Raw genomic sequence first — 24,312 nt, 5'->3', positions numbered from 1 at the left:
ATTCAAATGGTAGGAATGGAATCTCTTGGCCTCAACACATGAGTAGGTGTGGTTCTCTCTCAGAAAATGAATGGTGGAAGTGTAGGCATGTTATGATGGCTCTCTCTAATGAGAAGAAGGGGTGGAGGGGTATATATAGCCTCCACACAAAATCCAACCGTTACACACTTTTGACCCATCTCGGTGGCACCTAGAAAACCCGGTGGCACCGATATGTACAGAAATTTGAACATTAGGAATCTCGGTGGGACCGACTGGAACAACTCGGTGGGACTGATGTGTTAGGGCTTAGGGCAAACATCATCTCGGTGGTGCCGATTGCATCATCTCGGTGGGACCGAAGTGAAGCAACAAGCAACAGAGAATCGTCAAGCCAACTTGGTGGGACTAATTGCAACATCTCCGTGAGACCGAAGTTAATGCAACAAGTCACACAGCGCTGGCAAGGCCATCTCGGTGGGACCGAGATCCGTATCGGTAAGACCGAATTGTTAAGGTGTTTGGCAGTGGCTAAGTCTAGATAAACTCTGTGGCTCCGGATGGGAAATATCGGTGGTGCCGAGTTGGAGTTTAGGTTCTGGACATATTTGGATAGAGAAAGTGGCTAAGGGTTTTGGAGCAATATAACTAAGCATTTGCGCAACAAGATCATTAGGCAACACCTCATCCCCTTTTAATAGCATTGGCTTTCTTGTGGACTCAATGTGATCTTCGATCACTTAAACAAAAATGTAGAGTCTTGAGATTTTTCCAATCCTTGTCCTTAGCATTTTGAGGGGTCCACATATCTAATCCATGCCATGCCAATCATTGAACATCCTAAAATATTTATCTTGAATGGACATTAGTTCAGTGAGATATATGTTGTTATGAATTACCAAACCCACCCTGGGATTAGTTGCACTTTCAAATGGCTATGTTTTGTACGGTTGATGTATTAAGCATGTTGTAGTAAACAGGCCTAACCCGTCTTAGCTATTCTCCCTACCTTTTTATAGGCAACTGGGCCATTCACTGCTCTAGCAACACTTGCCTTGCGATGTTTAACCCTGTCAATTACATTTTTATTAGTACCAATTTCAATGGATATACTAGGTTGTCTGTAGTTAAACGTGCCTTGTTTATTTCATTACTGCACACTGTGTGATGTTCAAGTATGAACTGTCCATATCAATTTCACCAATACCAGCTACAAACTTACAATACATGACTTAGGATACTGTTAAGCCTGTTGTAATTAACAGTTGTATCCATTTTAATCTGTCCCTTTGTTGCCGTGCTACTCTCCGCAATGAAGATATCACTAGAGATGCTGTCATTTTATTTCCATTTGCTATTTTTGGGATGCTAACCCTGTTGTAGTTAACATGCCTCTCCATGTACTTACGCAGGGCCATAAAGGGTGATGCTATTGTTTGCCATCGAGGTTAGCTGCATCTCATGTCTTACAGTATTGTAAATCATTTCTGTAATTATATGTTAGTTGTAACATTTACTTGCTTCTTGTAGGTACACATGTTAGCGGCACTGATCCACGCTTCGCTCCGGAGGAACACCTCGCCTCCGCCGCCGCTGACTTGGGGCGGGTGATACTGATGGGAATCATTGCCTGGAAAACAAAAAAATTCTACGCACACGCAATGATCTATCCATTGAGATGCATAGCAACGAGGGGGAGAGTATGTCTATGTACCCTCATAGACCGAAAGCGGAAGCGTTTGACAACGCGGTTGATGTAGTCGAACTTCTTCTAGCTCCGACCGATCAAGTACCGAACGTATGGCACCTCCGAGTTCTGCACACGTTCAGCTCGATGACGTCCCTCATCCTCTTGATCCAGCAAGATGTCGAGGAAGTAGATGAGTTCCATCAGCATCACAGCATGGTGACGGTGATGGTGAAGCGATCCGCGCAGGGCTTCGCCTAAGCACCGCGAGAATATGACCGGGGGTGTAAACTGTGGAGGGGGGCGCCGCACATGACTAACAATTGATGTTGTGTGTTCTAGGCGCCCCCTCCCCACATATATATAGGTGGGAGGGGAGGAGAAGCAGCCAGGGGGTGCCCCAAGTAGGATCTGAATCCTACTTGGGGTTTCCCCAAGTGGCGCCCCCCTTTCCTTTTTCCATCGGAGAAGAAAGGAAGGGGGAAGAAGAGAAGGAAGGGGGGCGTACCCCCTCTTCTCCTTCTCCTATTCGGACACCTGCCATAGGGGGGGCGCGCCACCCCTTGTGGGCTGGTGTGCTCCCCTCTCATGGCCCATATGGCCCATATATTCCCCCGGGGGTTCCGGTAACCCCTCCGGTACTCCGGTAAATACCCATACACTCCGGAACACTTCCGGTGTCCGAATACTATAGTCCTATACATCAATCTTTATCGATCGACCATTTCGAGACTACTCGTCATGTCTGTGATCTCATCCGAGACTTCAAACAACATTCGGTCACCAAATCACATAACTCATACTCCCTCCGTTCCAAATTACTCGTCGTGGTTTTAGTTCAAATTTGAACTAAAACCACGACGAGTAATTTGGAACAGAGGGAGTATAATACTATATCGTCATCGAACATTAAGCGTGCGGACCCTACGGGTTCGAGAACTATGTAGACATGACCGAGACACCTCTCCGGTCAATAACCAATAGCGAAACCTGGATGCTCATATTGGCTCCTACATATTCTGCGAAGATCTTTATCGGTCGAACCGTTATGACAACATACATAATTCCCTTTGTCCATCGGTATGTTACTTGCCCGAGATTCGATCGTCGGTATCTTCATACCTAGTTCAATCTCGTTACCGGCAAGTCTCTTTACTCATTCTGTAATACATCATCCCGTGACTAACTCCTTAGTCATTTGCTTGCAAGCTTATGATGTGTATTACCGAGAGGGCCCAGAGATACCTCTCCGATACTCGAAGTGACAAATCCTAATCTTGATCTATAGTTCGAAGAGAATTACAAAGATATCAAATCATGCATAAAATAATTCAGAGAAGATTCAAATAATATTCATAGATAAGTTGATCATAAATCCACAATTCATCGGATCTCGGCAAACACACCGCAAAAAAGTATTACATCGAATAGATCTCCAAGAACATCGAGGAGAACATGGTATTGAGAATCAAAGAGAGAGAAGAAGCCATCTAGCTACTAGCTATGGACCCGTAGGTCTGTGGCAAACTACTCACGCTTCATGGGAAGGCAATAGAGTTCTGTGATCGAATCCCCCTCCGGCAGGATGCCGGAAAAGGCCCCAAGATGGGATCTCACGGGTACGGAAGGTTGCTGCAGTGGAAAAGTGTTTTCATGGATGCTTCTGGTGGTTTGGGGGTATTTGGGAATATATAGGCGAAAGAATTAGGTCAGGAGGGTCACGGGGGGCCCACAAGGGTGGCGGGCGCGCCCTCCGTCCTTGTGGCCGCCTCGTGGCTCCTCCGACTTCATCTCCAAGTCTCTTGGGTGTCTTCTGGTCCAAGAAAAATAATCACGAATGTTTTATTCTGTTTGGACTCCGTTTGGTATTCCTTCTCTATGAAGATCAAAAACAAGAAAAAAACAGAAACTGGCACTGGGCTCTAGGTTAATAGGTTAGTCGCAAAAATAATATAAAATAGCATATTAATGCACATAAAACATCCAAAACAAATAATATAATAGCATGGAACAATAAAAATTATAGATAAGTTGGAGACGTATCAAGCATCCCCAAGCTTAATTCCTGCTCGTCCTCGAGTAGGTAAATGATAAAAACAGAATTTTTGATGTGGAATGCTACCCAACATATTTATCCGTGTATTTTTCTTTATTGTGGCATGAATGTTCAGATCCGTAAGATTCAAAACAAAAGTTTAATATTGACATAAAAACAATAATACTTCAAGCATACTAACAAGGCAATTATGTCTTCTCAAAATAACATGGCCAAAGAAAGCTTATCCCTACAAAATCATATAGTCTGGCTATGCTCCATCCTCATCACACAAAATATTTAAGTCATGCACAACCCCGATGACAAGCCAAGCAATTGTTTCATACTTTTGATGTTCTCAAACTTTTTCAACTTTCACGCAATACATGAGCGTGAGCCATGGACATAGCACTATAGGTGGAATAGAATATGGTGGTTGTGGAGAAGACAAAAAGAAGTAGATAGTCTCACATCACCTAGGCGTATCAACGGGATATGGAGATGCCCATCAATAGATATCAATGTGAGTGAGTGGGGATTGCAATGCAACGGATGCACTAGAGCTATAAGTTTATGAAAGCTCAAAAAGAAACTAAGTGGGTGTGCATCAAAACTCGCTTGCTCACGAAGACCTAGGGCAATTTGAGGAAGCCCATCATTGGAATATACAAGCCAAGTTCTATAATGAAAAATTCCCACTAGTATATGAAAGTGACAACATAGGAGACTCTCTATCATGAAGATCATGGTGCTACTTTGAAGCACAAGTGTGGTAAAAGGATCGTAACATTGCCCCTTCTCTCTTTTCTCTCTCTTTTTTGGGCTCTCTCTCTCTCTTTTGGCCTCTTTTTTATTTTATTTTATTTTTATTTTTCATCCAGAGTCTCATCCCGACTTGTGTGGGAATCATAGTCTCCATCATCCTTTCCTCACTGGGACAATGCTCTAATAATGAAGATCATCACACTTTTATTTACTTACAACTCAAGAATTACAACTCGATACTTAGAACAAAATATGACTCTATATGAATGCCTCCGGCGGTGTACCGGGATGTGCAATGAATCAAGAGTGACATGTATGAAAGAATTACAAATGGTGGCTTTGCCACAAATACGATGTCCTACATGATCATGCAAAGCAATATGACAATGATGAAGCATGTCATAATAAATGGAACGGTGGAAAGTTGCTTGGAAATATATATCGGAATGGCTATGGAAATGTCGTAATAGGTAGGTATGGTGGCTATTTTGAGGAAGGTATATGGTTGGTGTAAGGTACCGGCGAAAGTTGTGCGGTACTAGAGAGGCTAGCAATGGTGGAAGGGTGAGAGTGCGTATAATCCATGGACTCAACATTAGTCATAAAGAAATCACATACTTATTGCAAAAGTCTATTAGTCATCGAAACAAAGCACTACGCGCATGCTCCTAGGGGGATAGATTGGTAGGAAAATACCATCGCTCGTCCCCGACCGCCACTCATAAGGAAGACAATCAATAAATAAATCATGCTCCGACTTCGTCACATAACGGTTCACCATACGTGCATGCTACGGGAATCACAAACCTCAACACAAGTATTTCTACAATCCACGATTACTCACTAGCATGACTCTAATATCACCACCTTTACATCTCAAAACAATATGCAAGAAATCAAACTTCTCATAGTATTCAATGCTCTTTATATGAAAGTTTTTACTATATACCTCTTGGATGCCCATCATATTAGGACTAAATTCATAACCAAAGCAAATTACCATGTTGTTTAAAGACTCTCAAAATAATATAAGTGAAGCATGAGAGTTCATCAATTTCTTCAAAATAAAACCACCGCCGTGCTCTAAAAAGATATAAGTGAAGCACTAGAGCAAACGATAAACTACTCCAAAAGATAAAGTGAGGATCAATGAGTAGTCAAATAATTATGTGACTATGTGAAGACTCTCTAACATTTAAAAATTCCAGATCTTAATATTTTATTCAAATAGCAAGCAAATCCTAATAAAATAAAATGACGCTCCAAGCAAAACACATATCATATGGTGAATAAAAATATAGCTCCAAGTAAAGTTACCGATGAACGAAGACGAAAGAGGGGATGCCAACCGGGGCATCCCCAAGCTTAGGATCTTGGTTGTCCTTGAATATTACCTTGGGGTGCCTTGGGCATCCCCAAGCTTAGGCTCTTGCCACTCCTTATTCCATAGTCCATCGAATCTTTACCCAAAACTTGAAAACTTCACAACACAAAACTCAACAGAAAACTCGTAAGCTCCGTTAGTATAATAAAGCAAATCACCACTTAGGTACTATTGTGAACTCAATCCAATTTTATATTGGTGTTATATCTATTGTATTCCAACTTCTCCATGGTTCATACCCTCCGATAATACTCATAGATTCATCAAAATAAGCAAACAACACAATGAAAACAGGATCTGTCACAAACAGAACAGTTTGTAGTAATATGGAAACTTCGTATACTTCTGTAACTCCAAAAATTCTGAAAAATTAGGACAATCTAGGCAATTTGTATATATATAATGTGTTAAAAATTCAGTTCAAAAGCACGTTTCCAGTGAATTTCAAAATTCATGGACTGAGAGCAAAAGTTTATGTTTTTGCATGGAATCAAGTCAACTATCATCCACGCTATCCCAAAGGCTTTACTTGGCACCTTATTGAAACAAAAGCTATAAAACATGATTAATATAGTAGAATAATCATGTGAACACACAAAAACAGTAGGTAACGGTGTTGGGTTGTCTCCCAACAAGCGCTTTTCTTTAATGCCTTTTTAGCTAGGCATGATGATGTCAATGATGCTCATATAAAAGATAAGAATTGAAACATAATGGGAGCATCATGAAGCATATGACTAACACATTTAAGTCTAACCCACTTCCTATGCATAGGGATTTTGTGAGCAAACAATCTATAGGAACAAGAATCAACTAGCATAGGAAGACAAAACAAGCATAACTTCGAAACTTTCAACACATAGAGAGGAAACTTGATATTATTGCAACTCCTACAAGCATATATTCCTCCCTCATAATAATTTTCAGTAGCATCTTGAATGAATTCGACAATATAACCATCACATAAAGCATTATATTCATGATGCATACGCATAGAAATTTTATTACTCTCCACATAAGCAAAATTATTCTCATTCATAATAGTGGGAGTATCAAATTCAACAAAATAACTATCATGTGAGGCATAATCCAATTGAAAATTAAAATCAAGATGACAAGTTTCATGGTTATCATTTTTCTTTATAGCATACATGTCATCACAATAATCATCATAGTAGCAGTTTCGTTCTCATAATCAATTGGAACCTCTTCCGAAATAGTGGATTCATCACTAAATAAAGTCGTGACCTCTCCAAATCCACTTTTATCATTATCACAATAAGATTCAACACCCTCCAAAAAAGTGGGATCATTACTTCCTAAAATTGACACTCTTCCAAACTCACTTTCATCAATATAATCATCATAAATAGGAGGCATGCTATCATCAAAATAAATTTTCTCATCAAAACTTGGGGAACTAAAAATATCATCTTCATCAAACATAGCATCCCCAAGCTTATAGATTTGCATATCATTAGCATCATGGATATTCAAGGAATTCATACTAACAACATTGCAATCATGCTCATCATGCGAAGATTTTATGCCAAACATTTTATAGAATTCTTCTTCTAACACTTGAGCACAATTTTCCTTTCCATCATTTTCACGAAAGACATTAAAAAGATGAAGCATATGAGGCAACTTCAATTCCATTTTTTGTAGTTTTCTTTTATAGACTAAACTAGTGATAAAACAAGAAACTAAAAGATTCGAGTGCAAGATCTAAAGATATACCTTCAAGCACTCACCTCCCCGGCAACGGTGCCAGAAAAGAGCTTGATGTCTACTACGCAACCTTATTATTGTAGACTCATGTTGGGCCTCCAAGCGCAGAGTTTTGTAGGACAGTAGCAAATTTCCCTCAAGTGGATGACATAAGGTTTATCAATCTGTGGGAGGCGTAGGATGAAGATGGTCTCTCTCAAACAACCCTGCAACCAAATAACAAAGAGTCTCTTGTGTCCCCAACACACCCAATACAATGGTAAATTGTATAGGTGCACTAGTTCGGCGAATAGATGATGATACAAGCGTAATATGGATGGTAGATATAGGTTTTTGTAATCTAAAAATATAAAAACAGCAAGGTAACAAGTAACAAAAGTGAGTGAAAATGGTACTGCAATGCTTGGAGACAAGGCCTAGGGTTCATACTTCCACTAGTGCAAGTTCTCTCAACAATGATAACATAATTGGATCATATAACAATCCCTCAACATGCAATGAAGAATCACTCCAAGTTCCTACCGTGGAGAACATAAGATGAAATTGCTTGTAGGGTACGAAACCGCCTCAAAGTTATTCTTTCCGATCAATCCATTGAGCTATTCCTATAAGTGTCACAAACAGCCCTAGAGTTTGTAGTAAAATAACACCATATGACACACATCAATCAACCCTAATGTCACCTGGATACTCCAATGTCACCACAAGTATCTGTGGGTCAATTATACGATATGCATTAAACAACTTCAGATTCATAATATTCAATCCAACACAAAGACTTCAAAGAGTGCCCCAAGATTTCTATCGGAGAAAGGAATATGAAAACGTGCATCAACCCCTATGCACAGATTACCCAATGTCACCATGGGAATCCGCAAGTTGATAACCAAAACATACATCAAGTGGATCAACAGAACATCCCATTGTCACCATGGATATCCCATCACAAGACATACATCAAGTGCTCACACATCCAAAGATTCAATCCGACATAACAAAACCTCAAAGAAAAAGACTCAATTCATCACAAGGAGATAGAGGGGGAGAAATACCATATGATCTGACTATAGTAACAAAGCTCGCGGTACATCAAGATCGTGCCATATCAAGAACACGAGAGAGAGAGAGAGAGATCAAACACATAGCTACTGGTACATACCCTCAGCCCCAAGGGTGAACTACTCCCTCCTCGTCATGGAGAGTGCCGGGATGATGAAGATGGCCACTGGTGATGGTTTCACCCTCCGGCAGGGTGCCGGAACGGCTCCTGATTGGTTTTTCGTGGCTACAGAGGCTTGCGGCGGCGGAACTCCCGATCTAGATTTATTTCTGGGGTTTCTATATTTATAGGAATTTTTGGCGTCGAGAACAAGTCAGGGGGGTCCACGAGGCGACGGCAAGACAGGGGGCGCGCCCTCCACCCTTGTGGAGGCCTTGTGGCTCTTCTGGCCCAACTCTTTCGCTTCGGGGGCTTCTTCTGGTCCATAAAAAATCACCGTAAAATTTCAGGTCAATTGGACTCCTTTGGTATTCCTTTTGTGTAAAACTCAAAAACAAGGAAAAAACAGAAACTGACACTGGGCTCTAGGTTAATAGGTTAGTCCCAAAAAATAATATAAAATAGCATATAAATGCGTATAAAACATCCAAGATGGATAATATAATAGCATGGAACAATAAAAAATTATAGATACGTTGGAGACGTATCAATTTTCTGTGAACTAAAAAACAAGCAAAAAACAGCAACTCGCACTGGGCACTATGTCAATAGGTTAGTCCCAAAAATGATATAAAGTTGCTATAAAATGATTGTAAAACATCCAAGAATGATAATATATCAGCATGGAACAAATTATAGATACGTTGGAGACGTATCAGTGGCACATGGGCAAGAGACATCATAGAACGCACCATATCCAGCAGAGTACGATTACGATGTTCAGGTACACCATTACGCTGTGGTGTTCCAGGTGGCGTGAGTTGTGAAACAATTCCACATTGTCTTATGCATACCAAACTCGTAACTCAAATATTCACCTCCACGATCAGATCGTAGAAACTTTATTTTTCTTGTTACGATAATTCTCCACTTGACTCTGAAATTCCTTGAACTTTTCAAATGTTTTAGACTTGTGTTTCATTAAGTAAATATACTCATATCTACTCAAATCATCTGTGAAGGTAAGAAAATAATGTTATCCACCGCGTTCTTCAACACTCATCGAACCGCATACATCGGTATGTATTATTTCCAATAAGTCACTAGCCCACTCCATTGTTCCGGAGAACGGAGTTTTAGTCATCTTGCCCATAAGGCATGGTTCACATGTCTCAAGTGATTCATAATCATGATATTCCAAAAACCCATCAGCACAGAGTTTCTTCATGCACTTTACACCAATATGACCTAAGCGACAATGCGACAAATATGTGGTACTATCATCATTAACTTTGCATCATTTGGCATCAATATTATGAATATGTGTATCACCACGATCGAGATTCAACAAGAATAAACCATTTACAAGGGGTGCATCACCATAAAAGACATTACTCATATAAACAGAATAATCATTATTCTCTGACTTAAATAAATAATCTTCTTGCAATAAACAATATCCAGATATAATGTTTTATGCTCAGCGCACAAATAACCATTATTTAGGTTTAATACTATTCCGAAGGTATTACGAGCGTGCAGATGGTGATCATATCAACCTTGGAGACACATTCAACACTCATCATCACCTCGCCCTCACCTAGTCTCCGTTACTCCACAACTCCTGCTTCGAGTTACTAATATTAGCAACTGAATCGGTATCAAATACCTAGACGCTACTACGAGCACTAGTGAGGTACACATCAATAACATGTATATCAAATATACCTACATTGACGTTGCCATCCTTCTTATCTGCCAAGTATTTGGGGCAATTCCGCTTCCAGTGACCATTTCTGAAAGGATCAATATAGTTGACTAGAGGGGGGGTGAATAGGCAACTAACAATTTTTAGCTTTTCTTTACCAATTTAAACTTTGCATCAAAGTAGGTTGTCTAGATATGCAACTAGGTGAGCAACCTATATGATGCAACAACAACAAGCGCACAAGCAAGAAAGGGATACAACACAATATAAGCGTGCACAAGTAAAGGTAAGAGATAACCAAGAGTGGAGCCGGTGGAGACAAGGATGTGTTACCGAAGTTCCTTCCTTTTGAGGGCAAGTACGTCTCCGTTAGAGCGGTGTGGAGGCACAATGCTCCCCAAGAAGCCACTAGGGCCACCGTATTCTCCTCACGCCCTCACACAATGCGAGATGCCGTGATTCCACTATTGGTGCCCTTGAAGGCGGCGACCGAACCTTTACAAACAAGGTTGGGGCAATCTCCACAACTTAATTGGAGGCTCCCAACAACACCACGAAGCTTCACCACAATGGACTATGGCTCCGCGGTGACCTCAACCGTCTAGGGTGCTCAAACACCCAAGAGTAACAAGATCCGCTAGGGATTAGTGGGGGGAATCAAATTTCTCTTGGTGGAAGTGTAGATCGGGGCCTTCTCAACCAATCCCGAGCAAATCAACAAGTTTGATTGGCTAGGGAGAGAGATCGGGCGAAAATGGAGCTTGGAGCAACAATGGAGCTTTTGGGGGAAGAGGTAAGTCAACTTTGGGGAAGAAGACCCCCTTTTATAGTGGGGGGAGCAATCCAACCGTTACCCCCCCACTTCAGCCCCGCAGAGAGCGGTACTACCGCTTGGCCAGCGGTACTACCGGCCTAGGTACTACCGCTCCCCTCGCGGTACTGCCGCTGGGCCCAGAGCGGTACTACCGCGGTGGTCAGGGCGGTACTACCGCACACGAGCGGTACTACCGCCCCCACTGCCGCGGCTAGTACCGTAAAACCCGACACGGAAAAAGACCCCTCGAATCGAGGCGGTACTAGCACGAAGCCGCAGCGGTACTACGGCTGGGGGCTACAAGCGGTACTACCGCTGTGGAGCGGTACTGCCGCTTGTAGCACCCAAGCGGTACTACCGCTCCGGCCCGCGGTACTACCGCTGGGACCAGAGAGGGCACACTGAGAGAGGGGAACGAGCTCATCATCGAAGCGGAAAGGCTCGGAGGGTGTGCAAAGGAAGTGTACGTGATGATTCCACCCTAGCCTTTCCAAAGCGGACCTCCTCTTGATAGTACGGTGATCCCTACGAAACTAGTCCACCAAACTAATTCGAAAGGACTACACCGTCTTCGCTTCAAACTCCGAGGGGAGGGAATCGTCTCGTGCCAAAGGATGAATCTCTGAAAAACTCAATGCACACGATTAGTCCGCAAAAGCATTGTCATCAATCACCAAAACATCTAAGGGATACAAATGCCCTTACAATCTCCCCCTTTTTGGTGGATTGATGACAATACGGGATTTGCACAAACGGGAACAGACAAAGGACATAAGCAGACCCCAAATCTCTAAAATATAGACGGGCTCCCCCTAGATGTGTGCCATCAAGATAAGTGCTTTGGACTGCACGGCACACATACTAGGATCAACACTCCCCCTGTATTTTAGAGACCAACAACCTAAGCGTGATACATGAGAGCAGGAAATATGACATAGTAAGCATGCTACTCATGAGATACTAAATGACAAGAGACATAGATAAAGATATGATAAGGATAAGGTAGCATATGTCTCACACCATATGTCTGGAACTTAGGTCTCACGGAACACAAAACCAAACAAAGCAAATGGAAGCAAACACAACGAAAGCACACAGACACACTCGCAACACAACGACGCAAATCCCTAAACTCTCTCCCCCTTTGGCATCGAGACACCAAAAGGGGCAAAGAGCGCTCCTACGGCTCCAGGTGAGAGCATGCTGAGGATCTCGAACATCAGTACTCCGCGTGATCGTCTGCACCGCCGTCCTCGGTCGGAAACTGCTCGGCATCTGAATCGGTCCACGGACAGTGCTGCTGGATCCACTCCTCCTCCTCAGTGATGTGACCCTCAGAGCCGCTGGTGACTGTCGCACCTAACTGACGCATAAGCTCCTTGTGGCGTCCCCTGGCATTCTTCTCAGCCACATGTGTCATGTACTGACCGTGAGACTCCATGCAGAACAGCTTCTTCATCTTGAGCTTGAGCTTCTTTGCCCAAGAGGGCTCTGCCTCAGAAGGCACATAGTCATGGTCAACACCAGTATCAGCCTCGCCCTCGGTCTCCATGGCAGCAGCAGAAGAAGGAACCCCAGATTTAGGAACGGAGGTGCCCCAATTGTCCTTCTTCCTCAGACGCTTGATCTCATGAGAAACCAACTCTCCAGTTTCCAGCAATTCCTCGGGATAGGTACTTCTCCAGGCCTTCTCAATGAGCAACATGATAAACGGAGCATAAATCGGGCACTTGCGCTCAGAAACAGCAGACAGAAGTTCAGACCACATAACATGAGAGATGTCCAGGGACTCGCCAGTGTTTGCTTCCTTCTCACGCTGGCAGAAGAGAAGCATGTCCACGAGATAGGAGTGAACCATGTCCAGATTCCCGATACGAGGGAAGAGAGTCTCGCGGAAGATACGGTGAAGGATGTCCAGAAAGGCAGACAGCTCATAGGTTTCCTTCTTGGTCTCAGGGTTGATCTTCAGAGTACAGTAGGGCCAGAGGGCTTGCTGGTGAGTGGAGGTAACATTGCGGTGAGGATGGAACCCGACTGGAGTCTCGAGCCCTTGATCTTCCACCTCAAGCAACTCCATGAAGGCCTTCCACTTGACCGCTAGCAACTTCCCATTAGTCATCCAAGTCAGAGTCCTGTCTTCATCAGTTCCTAGGTGGACAGTGGCATAGAACTGAGCCACCAAATCTGCATCAAAGTCCTTGTTGAACTGCATGATCCTGAGAATGTTCAACTGAGAGCACATCTGAAGGGCATCACCAAAGTACTCCGGGTCCTTCTCCATAGCATCCATGTTGATGGAATGAACATTGACAAAGAGGTTCTTCTTAGCCTTTATCACGTCAAAGTAGGTGGCATACTGAAACCGGTTCCAGAACGGGCGATTGACAAGGTTGGATTCTTGGTCTTCCTCATATGGGTTGCGGCGACGCCTGTCCCAGAATTCCTTGGCAGTCATCTCAGTCACCTTCTTGCCAGTTGACTTCGGCCTGTTGGCAGTCTTCTTCTTGAGATGAGGATTAGCACTTGAGGAAGCACCCACTGGCGGCGGTGGAGCACTGGAAGAACCACCTGCAGACTCAGATGAGCGGTACCGCTTTGACGTTGAACGCCCGGGGTTGACACGGCGGACTTGCTGCTCAGGATGTTCATCACCTGGAACCAAACACACGGACACACGAAACAACCAGAAGGAACGATCAAAACCAAATAAACACAACAAACATGGATCAACATGCGGTAGGGAATGATGGAACTGGGCATCCGGCGGTAGTACCGCGCCTGCACAGCGGCAGTACCGCTCCAGCGGTAGTACCGCGCCATATGGGCGGTAGTACGCTTAGTGCCGCTCGCGCGGTAGTACCGCGCAGGAGGGGCGGTAGTACCGCCCGAGACGGGGCACGGAGGATCCCTACTGCCGTGGACAGATCCGGCACTACCGGGGATGCCAAATTCAAAAATAAACCTACCAAACACCAATCCAAAGAGTCTAGTTGCCTTCTCCAACCTACTCAAGCCTAGATTTGGCCAAAAATCTAGAGATGCAACCACTATTGCCCCTAAAACACGAGATCTGAAAACTAGACAAGAAGAGAAGAGGAACGGGGGCAATACCGGCATCCATGGCAAGAGGACGAGGTGGGGATCGACTCCACCGAGGGAAAAGGAGAGAAACGGTCCGGAGACGGAGGGCCGCCGGAGCCCTCCCGCGGCGAGATGGCACTGGAGAGACGAAGAGGAACGAGGGGACGAAGCAAATGGGTATGGGGGGAGGAAACCACCCCTGCCCACGACTTAACCCCCTGGTCCCGCCCCTCAGCGGTAGTACCGCGGTGATGGGCGGTAGTACCGCGGCTGAGGGCGGTAGTACCGCTTATGCACCTAAGCGGTAGTACCGCGCAGCAACAGCGGTAGTACCGCCCAGCGCAACTCAAAACTAGACTCAACAAGCACGGCACAAAAGAAAAGAAAAGAAAACGACGGCAAGAAGAGAAAACCAAGAGACACCCAAAGAACACTAGCAAGAGGTCAGAAGACACACCCCTTCAAGAAAGGGGCGGTGGCCGAGGCCACCTATGTTTGAGTCAATTGGTATGGCACCGCGAAGAATTATCCTTGGGCCCATGACCAAAACTCGTCTTTGAAGCACAAGTACCATCAAAAATGGCTAATGTGAAAGAGTGAGATTAGTTTATGCATTATGGGGGGAGGAAGAGTTCATTTAGAGAACAACACTCCCCCTATGTCCATGCCTACACCTAGACAAGAATGCATGATGAATGTGAGGGGTGTGCAAAGGTTCAAACCACATTGCTCGAATCAATGATATTTAGCTCATGCCTTAACTCGCGAAATCTTGCTTCATCCAATGGCTTCGTGAAAATATCTGCAAGGTTATCATGAGTGTTGACATAGTTGAGCTCGATCTCCCCTCGCCTAATATGATCCCGGATGAAGTGATACCGAATCTCAATATGCTTCGTCTTGAAGTGTTGCACCGGGTTGAGAGAAATCTTGATGGCACTTTCATTGTCACACCAAAGAGGCACTTTGTCACAAATGACACCGTAATCCTTTAAAGTTTGCCTCATCCATAAGAGTTGTGCACAACAACTCCCGGCCGCCACATACTCCGCTTCGGTGGACGAGAGAGACACACAACTTTGCTTTTTAGAAGACCAACTTACCAAAGAGCAACCAAGAAATTGGCACCCTCCGGAAGTGGACTTCCTATCCACTTTGTCTCCCGCCCAATCGGAGTCCGAATAACCTACAAGCTTGAAGTTTGCTCCTCTTGGGTACCATAAGCCAAAGTTTGGGGTATGAGCCAAATATCGAAAGATTCGCTTGACCGCCACAAAGTGGCTTTCCTTAGGTGCGGCTTGAAACCGTGCACAAATTCCCACACTCAACATGATATCCGGTCTAGATGCACAAAGGTAAAGCAAGGATCCAATCATGGAGCGATATACCTTTAGATCCACCGCTTTACCATTGGGATCGATGTCAAGTTGGCACTTGGTGGGCATTGGAGTGGAAGCTGGCTTGACATCACTTAGCTTGAATCTCTTTAGCATGTCTTGAGTGTATTTGGCTTGGTTGATGAAGATTCCTTCTCTTCTTTGTTTGATTTCGAACCCGAGAAAGAACTTCAACTCTCCCATCATAGACATCTTGAACTTTGAGGTCATGAGAGCGGCAAATTCTTCATTGAAAGCTTTGTTAGGGGAACCAAAAATAATATCATCAACATATAGTTGGCATACAAACAACTCCCCTTTGACCTTCTTAGTAAAAAGAGTGGGGTCGATTTTCCCGATTTCGAATCCACGATCTTGTAACAACTCCGTAAGATGCTCATACCACGCACGTGGGGCTTGTTTAAGGCCATAGAGCGCCTTATGGAGTTGATACACATGATCGGGGAAATAGGGATCTTCGAACCCGGGGGGTTGTTTGACATACACCAACTCATTTATGGGACCATTAAGAAAAGCACTCTTCACATCCATTTGTTGCAACGTGAAATTATGATGAGAAGCATAAGCAATCAACAAACGAATAGATTCAAGGCGAGCGACGGGAGCAAAGGTTTCACCGTAGTCGATACCCTCGACTTGGGAGTAGCCTTGTGCCACTAAACGAGCCTTGTTGCGAACAATGATCCCATGAGCATCTTGCTTGTTCTTGAATATCCACTTGGTTCCAATGACATTATGGTTCCCGGTTGGCCTTGGCACTAATTTCCACACTTGGTTATGCTCGAAGTTGTTGAGTTCTTCATGCATGGCATTGAGCCAATCCGGGTCCTCGAGCGCTTCATACACCTTTTGGGGTTCGACACAAGAAACAAACGCATGATGTTCACAATAGTTTGCTAATTGTCTACGAGTGCTTACCCCCTTTCTTAGGCTTCCAACCACATTATCCATGAGATGACCTTTGGTGGAGAGCTTGGAAGCGATCTTAGTTGCACGACGCTCCAATTCCTCCTCGGAAGTGAAACGAGGAGGGGTTACTTGATCATCTTGAGCGTCGTCTTGAGCTTGTTCTTGATCTAGAGCTTGCTCGTGATCTTGAACATGCTCGAGGGGGAGAACTCGACCTTGGGCATCATTTGGTGGATCACCACCATCTTGAGGTTGATCTTGCCCTTGATCTTGTTCATGGGGTTGAGGGCCTTCACTTTGTTCTTCGGAAGCGTGTGGGTCTTGGATTGGTGATGGCTCCACTTGAGTGGAGCATTGTCCTTCTCCTTCGGCCACAAGGGGTTCCTCAATGGGTAGGATATAGCCAACACCCATTCTTCTTATAGCTTGGGGAGGAATTTCATCACCTACATCACAAGTACCACTTTGCTCCACTTGGGAGCCGTTATTCTCATCAAACTCCACGTTACATGTCTCCTCAATAAGTCCCGTGGACTTATTGAGAACACGGTAAGCATGGGAGTTTGTAGCATAACCAACAAATATGCCCTCATGAGCTCTAGCCTCAAATTTAGACAAACGAGCACCTTTCTTGAGAATGAAACACTTACACCCGAACACCCGAAAGTACTTGAGGTTGGGCTTGTTACCGGTGAGTATCTCATATGGAGTCTTGTTCAAGCCTTTGCGGAGATAGAGCCGATTTGAAGCATGACACGCGGTGTTGATGGCTTCGGCCCAAAAGTTGTATGGAGACTTGAACTCCGCCATCATGGTCCTTGCCGCATCCATCAACGTCCGGTTCTTCCTCTCCGCAACACCATTTTGTTGAGGGGTGTAAGGTGCGGAATATTGATGCTTGATCCCTTCATCACTAAGGAACTCATCCAAGGTGTAGTTCTTGAACTCGGTGCCGTTGTCACTCCTTATTGTCAAGATCTTTGTATTGTGTTGACGTTGGGCTTCATTCGCAAAGTCAATGACGGTTTGTTGGGTCTCGCTCTTCCTCTTGAAGAAGTACACCCAAGTGTATCTTGAATAGTCATCCACAATCACCAAGCAATACTTCCTACCCCCAAGACTATCAAAGGATGGAGGCCCAAAGAGATCCAAATGAAGGAGCTCCAAAGGCCTTTTCGAGTAAATGATAGTTGTGGGAGGGTGAGCCGTCTCATGTAGCTTTCCTTCGATACAAGCACTGCAAGCACGATCTTTAGCAAAACTAACATTCGTTAGTCCACGGACATGGTCCCCCTTGAGAAGACTTTGCAAAGATCTCATATTGACATGGGCTAACCGGCGATGCCAAAGCCATCCCACGTCAACTTTAGCCATTAGGCATGTCGCGGTCCTAGTGGGTCGCTCCGAAAAGTTAATCACATAGAGACCGTTTTCGACATGCCCAACAAAGGCTACTTTAAGAGTCTTGCTCCACAAGAGGGCCACGGTATCAATATCAAAGAAAGTGGCAAAGCCCATGATAGCAAGTTGACGAACGGAAAGTAAATTGTATGCAAGGGACTCAACTAGCATGACCTTCTCGATCGTGAGATCATGAGAAATGACAACTTTGCCGAGTCCCAATACCTTAGAAGACGAGGCATCACCCCACTCGACATTGGTGGGCATAGATGGAATCTTGTGCACGTCCACCACCAAGTCCTTGCTTCCGGTCATATGATTTGTAGCTCCACTATCGAGCAACCATGATCCCCCACCGGAAGCAAACACCTACAAGAGATCAATGCTTGGTTTTAGGTACCCATTTTGTAATGGGTCCTTTGATGTTAGTAACAAGGGTCTTAGGAACCCAAATAGACCATTCAATATACTCATGAGGAGAACCAACAAATTTGGCATAAACATGCCCATCACTAGCACGGCATAGCACATAAGAAGGATTAAAGTCGCCGGCTTTGTTGGAAGGGGTGGCATTGCCCTTCTTGACACCGCCACCCTTCGCATTGTTCTTCTTCTCCTTGGAAGCACCCTCTCCCTCCTTCACAAAAGTTTGCTTGAGAGGAGGAGGTCGTTTGGTCTTGTCATTCTTCTTCTTGTTCTTGGGCTTGGGTGCGAACCCAATCCCCTCCTTGGCCACAACTTCCTTTTGATTGCTCAAAAGGTCGTTGAGGTTCTTCTCGCCTTGTATGCATGACACAAGGCCTTTCTCAAGTTGCTCCTTCAACTTAGCATTTTCCTCAACAAGATGCACATGCTCACAACAAGGATTAGTAGCACTTGCATTATCAACTAACACCATATGAGGAAAGGTGGCTTTCTCCTTAGTTAGCTTCACTTGGAGTTGATCATGAGACTCCTTGAGGCTAGCATGAACACCCTTCAAGACTTTGTGAGCCTTGTCAAGAATGTCAAACTCCTCTTTGAGTCTAGCAAGATCAACCCCAAGCTTTGCCTTCTCGGAGTTTAGCACACGAGACACAACAAGAGCATGATCGAGATCTTTCTTTAACTTAGCATGATCATCGTTGTATGACTCCTCAAGAGCCAAACGAAGACCACGCTCTTCGTCAAGAGCATTGGAAAGATCCGAAATCTCATCGGCATAGTCACGACTATGCCCCTCCATCTTAGAGATGGTGTCTTCGTGAGCCTCGATCATGTCATTGGCTTCACCAAGTTGTTCCAAGAGAGCAACGAAGTGCTTCTTGGATTTACCCTTGAGTTTACCCATAAAGGTCTCAAACTCATTTTCCTCCACATTTGTCCCCTCATGTTCATCAATGCTACCCGTCGAAGAAGGATGATTAATGATGGTAGTTTTGATGTTGGGGGTTACCTTGTTGGTGGCTTTAGCCATGAGGCACTTGGCGGCGATGTTCTCATTGGGTGAGTCGAAGAGAGACATCCGTGGAGTCATCGCAATGGCCACAGAGGCCATGGCAATCGACTCACCATCTTCATCATCGTCATCATCCTCGTTGTACTCTTCTTGTACGACTAATGCCTTGGGAGGAGTCTTCTTGGTGAAGTTGCTCTTGTTGGGGAACGACTTGGCCTTGTCCTTTCGGATGAGCTTGCCACCATTGTCTTCCCTCTTCTCGTAAGGGCACTCCGCAACAAAGTGGCTCACATTGCCACAATTGAAGCAAGTCCTCACCCGTTGCTTGCCCTTTGCGCCACTTGAATTGTTCTTGTTGAAGTTTGGCCTTGAGTTCTTCTTGCTCCAAAATTGCCTTGAAGCAAGAGCCATGTGTTCATGATAGGCATACTTCGTATCTTCGAGGTTGCCCTCCTCTTCTTCCTCTTCATCCTCTTCCTCCATACTAACCTTGGCCTTTAGAGCAAGGTTGGGCTTCTTTACTCTTTGAGAGCGAAGAACCGCATTGTCGGCGGTCTTGTCCAAGATGCTCATAGCAACGAACTCATCCAACACTTCACTTGAGGACAAGGTGTGGAAGTCCGGCCTTTGACGAATGACGGAGGACATGGCTTTGTGGTAGGGCATCATTGCCTTGAGGAATTTGCGCTTGATCCAATTGTCATCCGTGTCTTTACTTCCATGATCTCGGAGAGAGACCGCGAGTTTGGTTACTCTCCGAAAAAGCTCACGAGGTTCTTCATCTTCTTTCATTGCAAACTCATCGGCTTCATCTTGCACCACTTCATAGTTGGAGCGTTGAATGCTTGCGCTTCCCCGATAGAGGGAAACAACTTGGAGCCAAGCATCTTTGGCCACGGTGTAGGGCCGGAGATGAGGAAGATCTTCGGGTGGGATTGCTTCTTGGATGATGAAGAGAGCATTCTCATTGAATTGATGATCCACAACTTCTCTAGGAGTGAAGTTACTTCGGTCATGCGGATAAAAACCTTCTTCAATGATTCTCCAAAGGTTAGTGTTCACATGATTTAAATGACGCTTAAAACGATAGACCCAAGAATCAAAATCTACATTCTTCTCAATCTTAGGGGCCGGGCCGGCATGATTCAAATGAGTGGAAGGGAGCGGTCCACCATAGACAGGTGGAGGTTCCACATGGGCAAAGATGCCGGTCCCATTTTTACCACTAGAAGAAGGAGCTTTCTCGCTAGTAGCTTCCCCCTTGTCGGAGGTAGCATCCGTCACCTTGTTAGCGGGATCACCCACTTTCAACGGTGCGGTGGAAAGTTTAAGCCCTTCTAAGAATTTATTAAACATGCTTTCGACCTCGGTCGTCATGGAGGTTTTCAATGTGTCCAACGCCACATTGAATTCCTCACGAGAGACCGCGGTTCCCCCATCTCCCGTAGACGAGACCGGATTCACACCGGAGTGCTCCTCCACACCGTCTACGACGTCAACCATACTCTTCGGACGGTAAAGTCCTTAATAAAGAGACGAGGCTCTGATACCAATTGAAAGGATCGATATAGTTGACTAGAGGGGGGTGAATAGGCAACTAACAATTTTTAGCTTTTCTTTACCAATTTAAACTTTGCATCAAAGTAGGTTGTCTAGATATGCAACTAGGTGAGCAACCTATATGATGCAACAACAACAAGCGCACAAGCAAGAAAGGGATACAACACAATATAAGCGTGCACAAGTAAAGGTAAGAAATAACCAAGAGTGGAGCCGGTGGAGACAAGGATGTGTTACCGAAGTTCCTTCCTTTTGAGGGGAAGTACGTCTCCGTTAGAGCGGTGTGGAGGCACAATGCTCCCCAAGAAGCCACTAGGGCCACCGTATTCTCCTCACGCCCTCACACAATGCGAGATGCCGTGATTCCACTATTGGTGCCCTTGAAGGCGGCGACCGAACCTTTACAAACAAGGTTGGGGCAATCTCCACAACTTAATTGGAGGCTCCCAACAACACCACGAAGCTTCACCACAATGGACTATGGCTCCGCGGTGACCTCAACCGTCTAGGGTGCTCACACACCCAAGAGTAACAAGATCCGCTAGGGATTAGTGGGGGGGAATCAAATTTCTCTTGGTGGAAGTGTAGATCGGGGCCTTCTCAACCAATCCCGAGCAAATCAACAAGTTTGATTGGCTAGGGAGAGAGATCGGGCGAAAATGGAGCTTGGAGCAACAATGGAGCTTTTGGGGGAAGAGGTAGGTCAACTTTGGGGAAGAAGACCCCCTTTTATAGTGGGGGAGCAATCCAACCGTTACCCCCCACTTCAGCCCCGCAGAGAGCGGTACTACCGCTTGGCCAGCGGTACTACCGCTCCCCCTCGCGGTACTGCCGCTGGGCCCAGAGCGGTACTACCGCGGTGGTCAGGGCGGTACTACCGCACACGAGCGGTACTACCGCCCCCACTGCCGCGGCTAGTACCGTAAAACCCGACACGGAAAAAGACCCCTCGAATCGAGGCGGTACTAGCACGAAGCCGCAGCGGTACTACGGCTGGGGGCTACAGCGGTACTACCGCTGTGGAGCGGTACTGCCGCTTGTAGCACCCAAGCGGTACTACCGCTCCGGCCCGCGGTACTACCGCTGGGACCAGAGAGGGCACACTGAGAGAGGGGAACGAGCTCATCAACGAAGCGGAAAGGCTCGGAGGGTGTGCAAAGGAAGTGTACGTGATGATTCCACCCTAGCCTTTCCAAAGCGGACCTCCTCTTGATAGTACGGTGATCCCTACGAAACTAGTCCACCAAACTAATTCGAAAGGACTACACCGTCTTCGCTTCAAACTCCGAGGGGAGGGAATCGTCTCGTGCCAAAGGATGAATCTCTTAAAAACTCAATGCACATGATTAGTCCGCAAAAGCATTGTCATCAATCACCAAAACATCTTAGGGATAAAAATGCCCTTACAATTTCCCTTACTGTAGAAGCACTCAGTCTCAGGTTTGGGTCCAGCCTTGGGTTTACGGAGCGACAACTTGCTTGCTGTTCTTCTTGAAGTTCCCTTTCTTTCCCTTGCCTTTCTTCTTGAAACTGGTGGTCTTATTAACCATCAACACTTGATACTCTTTCTTGATTTCTACTCCGCGGCCTTAAGCATCGCGAATAGCTCGGGGATCATTTTCTCATCCCTTGCATATTATAGTTCATCACAAAACCCTTATGGCTTGGTGGCAGTGAATGGAAAACTTTGTCAACCGTTGTCTTATCTGGAAGATTAACTCCCACTTGATTCAAGCGATTGTAGCACCCAGACACTCTGAGCACATGCTCACTAACTGAGTTGTTCTCCTCCATCTTGTAGGCAAAGAACTTGTCAGAGGTCTTATACCTCTCAACACGGGCATGAGCCTGAAATACCAATTTCAACTCTTGGAACATCTCATATGATCCGTGGCGTTCAAAACGTCTTTGGGGCCCTGATTTCTAAGCCGTAAAGCATGGCACACTGAACTATCAAGTAGTCATTAGAACGTGCCTGCCAGACGTTCACAACATCCACAGACGATGCTAGAGGGGTTGGCACACCGAGCGGTGCATCAAGGACATAAGTGTTAGGACTGAGAGTATATCGACCAAAGGGGGGTGAATGGGAGATTCAAAAATTCTTTCGAATTTTCTGAACTGATCCCAAACACGGTAGCGGAACTAAAGATCGGTAGATAAGGGTGCAATCAAGCTCGCTACTGAGGAACAAAACCTTCAAGGTAAGATGTAATAATGATTCGAGCATAGGCTACAACAGGCTTAATGATGACAATGGTAATACAACATGCCAGCAGAACTAAGAGCATAACGAAGAACTAGAGCAGAGCTGTGAATGATAATTATGAAGAACAATAACTCAGCCTACGAATGACAATGAACTCTGCGAGAGATAAGTTGAACGAAAAGTAGCAGAGGGTAACAGATCAGATATCTATCATCACAGAGCACACATAATGGCTGCCGAAAGTAATGCAGTGAAGAAAATAGAACCAGTGGTGCTCGATGGCGACAAAAAGATTTGGTAGACCAGTTCACCCTTCTGCCAAAGGGCTACGTCTGGTTGGAGGGGTTGTGACTTAACACGGAAGATAAACTCTCTTCACCCTATTCTCCTTCAACACAGAGTTGAACAGACTCAGGTTGATTTCACTCGTGGTAGATCCTTGTCGACTTTGGACGTGGTGGAACCCTCCGAGGACTTTCGGACCCCTCCGGAACCCTCTGGAACCTTCCGGTGGCTTCCCAGTACAATACCGAAAAAACCAGACTTTTTCCCGGAACCCCGACAACAACTTTCCATATATAAATCTTTACCTCCGGACCATTCTGGAGCTCCTCGTGACATCCCGGATCCCATCCGGGACTCCGAACAACCTTCGAATTTTCCACTATTAATATCTCAATACTACCCTAGCGCTCCCGAACGTTAAGCGTGCGACCCTACGGGTTCGAGAATCATGCAGACATGGCCGGGACTCCTCTCCGGTCAATAACCAATAGCGGAACCCGGATGCCCATATTGGTTCCTACATATTCAACGAAGATCTTTATTGGTTGAACCACGATGTCAAGGATTCAGACAATCCAGTATGCAATTCCCTTTGTCCGGTGATATGTTACTTGTCCGAGATTCGATCGTCGGTATCTCCATACCTAGTTCAATCTCGTTACTGACAAGTCTCTTTACTCATTCCGTAATACAAGATCTTGTGACTAAACTCATTAGTCACATGAAGCTTCTTATGATGTTGTATTACCGAGAGGGCCCAGAGATATCTC

Source organism: Triticum aestivum, chromosome 5D (genome assembly GCF_018294505.1).
Source record: "Triticum aestivum cultivar Chinese Spring chromosome 5D, IWGSC CS RefSeq v2.1, whole genome shotgun sequence".
NCBI lineage: Eukaryota > Viridiplantae > Streptophyta > Magnoliopsida > Poales > Poaceae > Triticum > Triticum aestivum.
The sequence above is the reverse complement of the archived record's forward strand: the minus strand, read 5'-3'. Positions refer to the sequence as shown.